Source organism: Perca flavescens, chromosome 8 (assembly GCF_004354835.1).
Source record: "Perca flavescens isolate YP-PL-M2 chromosome 8, PFLA_1.0, whole genome shotgun sequence".
Taxonomy (NCBI): Eukaryota; Metazoa; Chordata; class Actinopteri; order Perciformes; family Percidae; genus Perca; species Perca flavescens.
In genome coordinates, this window is record NC_041338.1 from 4,049,605 (window position 1) to 4,055,984 (window position 6,380).

A 6,380-nucleotide genomic window follows, 5' to 3' on the forward strand; every position below is an offset into this window, starting at 1 on the left:
TTTTACTTTAAACAAACCGTTTTGAATCAATAACTATGCCGAAAGGTTGCTGAGTAGTTTGTTGCACCAACAATACATCCAAAAACTCTGGTCTTCGATTTGTCCTCAATAAAATCCACACATATTTGTCAAAATTAATATTCCAAACACGTCAAATTGACGTCAGACTTCTATGGGATTGTCTGTTTTCTATCCACCAAAAGGGGGCGCGGCCTTGAGTTTTAGCAAAGTACCCGTATGTGCCGGTTGTACAATACATCTATTTATTGTTACAGTGGGGCCATCAGCACATGAAGTCTTTTGTGAAACTATAAATCAAACCTACACTACACAAACCTAGGTATCTGGAGTGGGACTGTTACCTGTAACTTGCATTAGTTATACTGTCAATCCAACTGAATACTGCTTTGTATTTACCATTTCTTTCTTACATTTGCAGTTTGTGATGTATAAAGTGTCACTTCTGAATAGTCATCACTTTAACTCTTGAATAGTCATCCCTTTCATGCACTGAAGTGTACATAAGCTTCTTCTATACTGTAACATTTTCGATGTAACATTGTGCAGCTGTTAGTGTCATGGCCACAAACTGGAAGGAGCAGCTACCACAGTGTACACGTAAAATAAATAATAATGACACCCATCCACACACACACACACACACACACACACACACACACACACACACACACACACACAGAATAGCATGAATTAGATACAGATGGGTGCCGAATACAGAATAACAGAGTGGAGAAACACAACAAATGCAGGCGCTTCCATATAGGAACCCTATATAGACTCCCTGAATGATTTGATGAGTATTAAAATGATGTGACTCATATGCTATGGCCTTCACAGTCAACATATCTCAACCCAGTTGAACAACCTAAAGAAGATTTCGGAACAAAGTGTCCCCAAAGACTTTCAACAAACACAAAATAAGGGGATATAAATTTATTTGGAAAAAACGGCGTTCAACTGTTAAGTAGGGGTCCAAAGAGTTGCAGAATCAATAACAAGGAGCGTTGAAGCTGTTCTGGAAGCTAGAACAATACCTTACTACTGTACAGTATATCTACCACATATCACTATGAATCGAGGAATCTCTGTAGAATCTCTGTGTGTATGTGTTTGTGTGGGTGTGTCTCCCGCGTGCGTAGTACAGCAGGGGGGGCGGGAGTTGCTACACCACCGGAGAGCCCAAGCATGTCTTCGCAGTGGGCTACCGGTGTCATACCAAAAAGTGATCTTCTGCCTAAAACTGATTGCTGTCTACCCTCCATGTAAATGATTAAATTAAATGAATCGTACACAGACACATGTTAGATGAGCGCCCAGGCTCTTGGGCTCTCCAGCACGTGGTTTTGTTGACGGTGATTGCGCACCGATTTTCTCCGGCCGTTTGGCGCGCTGTAGCGGCTTTACCAGCAGGCTTAGCCGGGGTCTCTGCTTCACCCGTCCAGGCCGCATCAATACCTGGATGTGTGACGGCTAGACAAAAAAAAGGGAACACGCCGACTCTCTAGATGAGTTCCGATTGAACCGCGTGCGTATGTAACATGATTATTAATACTTCCACTTGTGAAATGTATTTGTGTACTGTGGTTTAGCGTTCTGCCCCTTTAAAATATGTGCACGGTTGTTTATAAGGGCATGACGTCGTTACGTTCTTCCCAGTTCAATTTACCCTTTTAAGCAGTAAGTCATGTTTATAACAGTGTGCATATTATTTTAAGATAGTGTTCATTTTCGTTCATTATATTGATGTCTATTGTACAGTAGAGGAGGTTAACTATGGGTTAACTATGGAAAAGATCAAGTGCAATTGTTGATTTACATATTAATTTCTGCTCTGAGAACAATGGCATGTAGGCTATGTTACTAGCTAAATTAGCCATCTATGTGTGTGTGGTAACGTGTGTTTATTTTATTTGTTTATATAGCTTGTGTTCACCTGTTCTGATTGCTTACGGCCATACCACCCTGAACACGCCTGATCTCGGAAGCTAAGCTGGGTATGGCCATGTCAATACTTGGATGGGAGACTGCCTGGGAATACCCGGTGCTGTAAGCTTTTTATTCCTGTTTTACAACAGCAGGGGCTCTGCTCCTTCTTTATACCACAAGTGTAAATGCATTTTGCCATCTATAAATAACTTGTGTTCACCTGTTCTAATTGCTTTTGGCCATACCTCCCTGAACACGCCTGATCTCGTCTGATCTCAGAAGCTAAGGGCTGGGTCAGTACTTGGATGGGAGACTGCCTGGGAATACCTGGTGCTGTAAGCTTTTTATTCCTGTTTTACAACAGCAGGGGCTCTGCTCCTTCTTTATACCACAAGTGTAATTGCATTTTGCCATCTTTAAAAGGGACAATGCACATCAATTGACATTTTTAGTTTACACTCAAAATGTAAATGAGCCAGAGTTAGCAAAAAAGCTAATTTTCATCTGTAGTCCCTTTGGCAGGTCAACACATCATCATGTTACATTAATAAAAAAGAATGCAAGAAAAATAGAAAGCAAATTAAGAATGAAGAAAGAAGAGAAAAGACAAAGGGAAAAATAAAATAAATCAAAAATAAAGACAATACAAAGAAGGGCAGTACCTAGGATGAGGTAAACCAGCTATTGATGATTGCAGTTTTGATTGTTTTTAATCCATCTAATGAGTGTGGTTTTAAATGAAAGTTGGTGCTTTCTCTGAGTTCAATAGGAAGGCAGTTCCAGTAATGTGAAGCCTGTACCCTAGTTGCCCTGCCACTGCTGTTCTTCTGTTGTATAAATTCACCCAGTGGTGGAGGTGCAAGGCCATATAATATTTAGAAAATGAGGCAGGCATCTAGATAATGGAAGAAACTGTCAAAATGGAATAAGTTGTATTTAATAGAGATATGGCATTGGTGGTAGCTGATCTAGTATTTTTAAAGTTTACTTATAAACGGTTTCTATTGGTTTAAGAGTTGTCATGTTTGCTTGGGACCAGCTTGTGATATGTGGGAAAAAATCATGGCATGCGTCAAACGTTTGGCTGCCTCTGTGGTTAGATATGGCCTTCCATATATATGGGGCGATACTAGATATATATATCTAGTATCGCCCCTGCCGTAGATGTTTGTTCAACAGCGGTCTAAACGCCATCTGTTCCTAGTTAGTTAGTTAGTTATATTTTATTTCTGTGTCATGCCAAACACCTTGGCCCATCCCACATGGGATTACAAGACACCACAAATCCACCCATTTAACAAACATCTTCCTGTCGCATATACAAATCCCTCGGACAAATACATGAATACAAACATATAGACATACACACATATACACATACATATATGTATATACACGTACACACATACCACTCACAAACAACTAGTTCTCATCTACACTCGATAAAGAACTTTTTTCCTCTTCTCCCAGGCTTTATCTAAATAATTGGCCAATTTATATGTTTCATATCCTAGAATAAAACAACTCAACTGGGAATACTGGCCTGTGGTGTTTCCATATAACACAACGCAACGCAAGGTCACACCTGTTACACGTAGAGCGAGGGTGACAAGTGCGTTGAGCGAGTGATGTCAGTGAGTGTGTGGTCAATCGAGAGAGGGAGCGGTACCGGTGTCGAGAGCGTGAGTGAGAGTAATTTAGCTTATGAGTGTGGCTGTGTGAGGAAGAAGCCAGAGGGAAAATAGATAGCAAAGATAACGGAGACTATGTAAAGTGAGTCGACAATAAAACAAGCTTCTCAAGACACTTCATCTGTTGTCAATACTGCTGGTAAAGTGAGAAGTGTTACCCCGAAAAAGCATCGGCCCTGGAAGGAACGTCTCCCCTATACTTTCCGACCACGGTCTGGAAGTCTGAAACAGGAAAGGTGAACACGCGCTTATAGTTAGATAAAGTTGTGGGGGGGTAAATTACTGGGAACCAAGCAATCGGCCTGTTTCGAACAGACACACGCTCCAAACGGGCACTGCACTAGTAATATATAATCAGGTTTCTCCAACTTATATAACAACTGTGTATTGTATATTGTTCATGTGGATGTTTATACTATTTTACACACAAAACATCTCAAATGTACAGCATAAAAGAACTCTTATTCTCATCAAAAATCAAGTATCACTGCTAATAGCCTACAGAACAGGGAAATGCTGCATCAGTCTTATAATCCCTCAAGCTACTGGTATGGTACGTGAAATGGTCTTTGTAATGTAATTTTCTCTGTGCCTTTATTCCTTTTGGCAGCAGGGATTTCTATCTTTTTCATCCACTGGCTTTTTGACTTGCGCTTAATCTGCAAATTTCACACTGTTTCCATCTTTTACAACCGGGTACCAGCTCCCATCAAAAGAAAACAAATGAAAAGGTTGCTGCGGAGTGACAATTTCCCCGGCAAAGTTGTACAGTGACAATGATTCGGCGGAAGCGTAACTGCCTCAGTGGAGTGGCCACTGTGATCAGCCGTTTATCTCCCTGAATGCTCCTTGATAAAGGAACAGCCTGTATTTTCACAAGCATTGGAAATTGCAGGCTAAACTGTTCATACACTCACAGCAAGGCACGTAACCCAAGTGTGTGTATGTGTGTGTGTGATGGGTCCAGCTGGTAGGACATCAACCTTGTGGTTCATTTGTTGGAGGGGCGGTGGGTCTAATGCCAACTGGACATCTCCCATTGTACTGCTTCGTTAGACACACTTAAACACACACACACAGATGTCGTGGGTGTATACGTAACCATTCTTTTAAACTGCAGGGGGCCGATTAGCATGTTTCATTTACTTGTTGATGAGGCACTAGGGCAAACAACATTGCCCAAGCCATGTTAACCAAGGGAATTACACAGAATATACTGTATGCTGCTTAGAAAATGTGTCATTTCAGCATGAAACTATCATATTCGGACAGCTCTGCCATCCCCTGTAGTGCTCATTTAGTTGGCTTTTAACGTCTTTGTTTTAGCCAGTCAACATTGTTATCCTATCTCTCTCTTTCTTCCTTTGTCTGTCTTTCTCTCTCAGGCAAAGTACACACGCAAAGTCAAGTTGTTCAGAACAGCAGTGTCTCTTGATGAAAACCCATGGGAAGTGCGCTGGGAATTGCTTTCATTTTGTTAAAGACGGGGGCCATTCTTTTCTTTTGTGTTCAGCACGACCAGGCACAGCTGTTTGCACAATTCAATACCAACTCCCTTACAAATGGATTTTCCTCCTCTGTTTTTCCTCAACCTTTTTCCCGCTTACAGCTTTAATGGGTTGTTGTAATTTGTTTGGTTCTGGCTTATCAGAAGAAATGGAATGGGAATGTTAAAACAGGTAGACGGTAATTCCATTAATGCTATTTTATTTAGGACACACTACTACAACTACTACTAATAATAATCAAAGCTGAAAGCAGGTGGTCAATTCGGCCGCGCAATTCTGCGACCGTTGATACTGTGCACACGAGTTAGACATTATTTCTTGTGTGGAGTGAGTGGGATTGGAAATGATGTGTTGCAAATGTATGGGCGGTGGGGCAAACCATCACCAACAAAAAAGGAACGCAGCTCTATTCTACTGTGAGTGTAATGATGCTTCACACAAGTTAAAGGTCCCATGGCATGAAAATGTCACTTGATGAGGTTTTTTAACATTAATATGCGTTCCCCCAGCCTGCCTATGGTCCCCCAGTGGCTAGAAATGGCGATAAGTGTAAACCGAGCCCTGGGTATCCTGCTCTGCCTTTGAGAAAATGAAAGCTCAGATGTTACCTGTTGCTCAGAATTACCTTGTAAATGTGTTTACTTAAGCAAACGTCTTGTGTACATATTGTATTGATATTCAAATTATATATATTTAAAAGAAAATAGGCATTGTTATTAAGGTTTAGCCCTATTAATGACAAAGAATGGCCCACGCCTCAGACTGTCTTTTATATCGACGTGCCTTTAATTAGCTGCCCTGCCAGTTTCCTCTCAGCTTCCACAAATAGCAGTCACCTTACCCCTCTCTGGATTGACAGACTGCTTGATTTGGATTGATCTTTATTCGCTCTCACACCATCAGCTCATCAACGTATTCAGTAATCACAAGCATTCACCAATGCAGTTTGGTGGATGCTCATCAGGTCATCTTTGTAGTTCCTTAGTGGAGACTTCATCTGGCCTGACTCAAGCCACACACCTACACCACCATCTGCCTCGCTGTTTCAAACAGCATTAGACAGATTCAATTTCCTATGGCTATTCCCTCTTACATCTGTTTCCACCCGGTTATGAAATCTTGTAAAGCTGCTGGTCGCTGAAGTACCTTTTGATCAGCGTATTTATGCAGTATTGGACATGAAAGAACCCCAGCGTGAAGCTGATGAACTGAACTGACACATAAGTGTTTCTTG

At 41.3% G+C, this 6,380-nt stretch overlaps 2 pseudogenes; both read left to right on the forward strand.

Annotated features, from left to right (window-relative positions):
- The first annotated feature begins 1,965 nt into the window (after window positions 1-1,965).
- LOC114560874 (uncharacterized) lies at window positions 1,966-2,074 on the forward strand (annotated as a pseudogene).
- Window positions 2,075-2,178: 104 nt separating this feature from the next.
- LOC114560886 (uncharacterized) lies at window positions 2,179-2,289 on the forward strand (annotated as a pseudogene).
- Window positions 2,290-6,380: the final 4,091 nt, after the last annotated feature.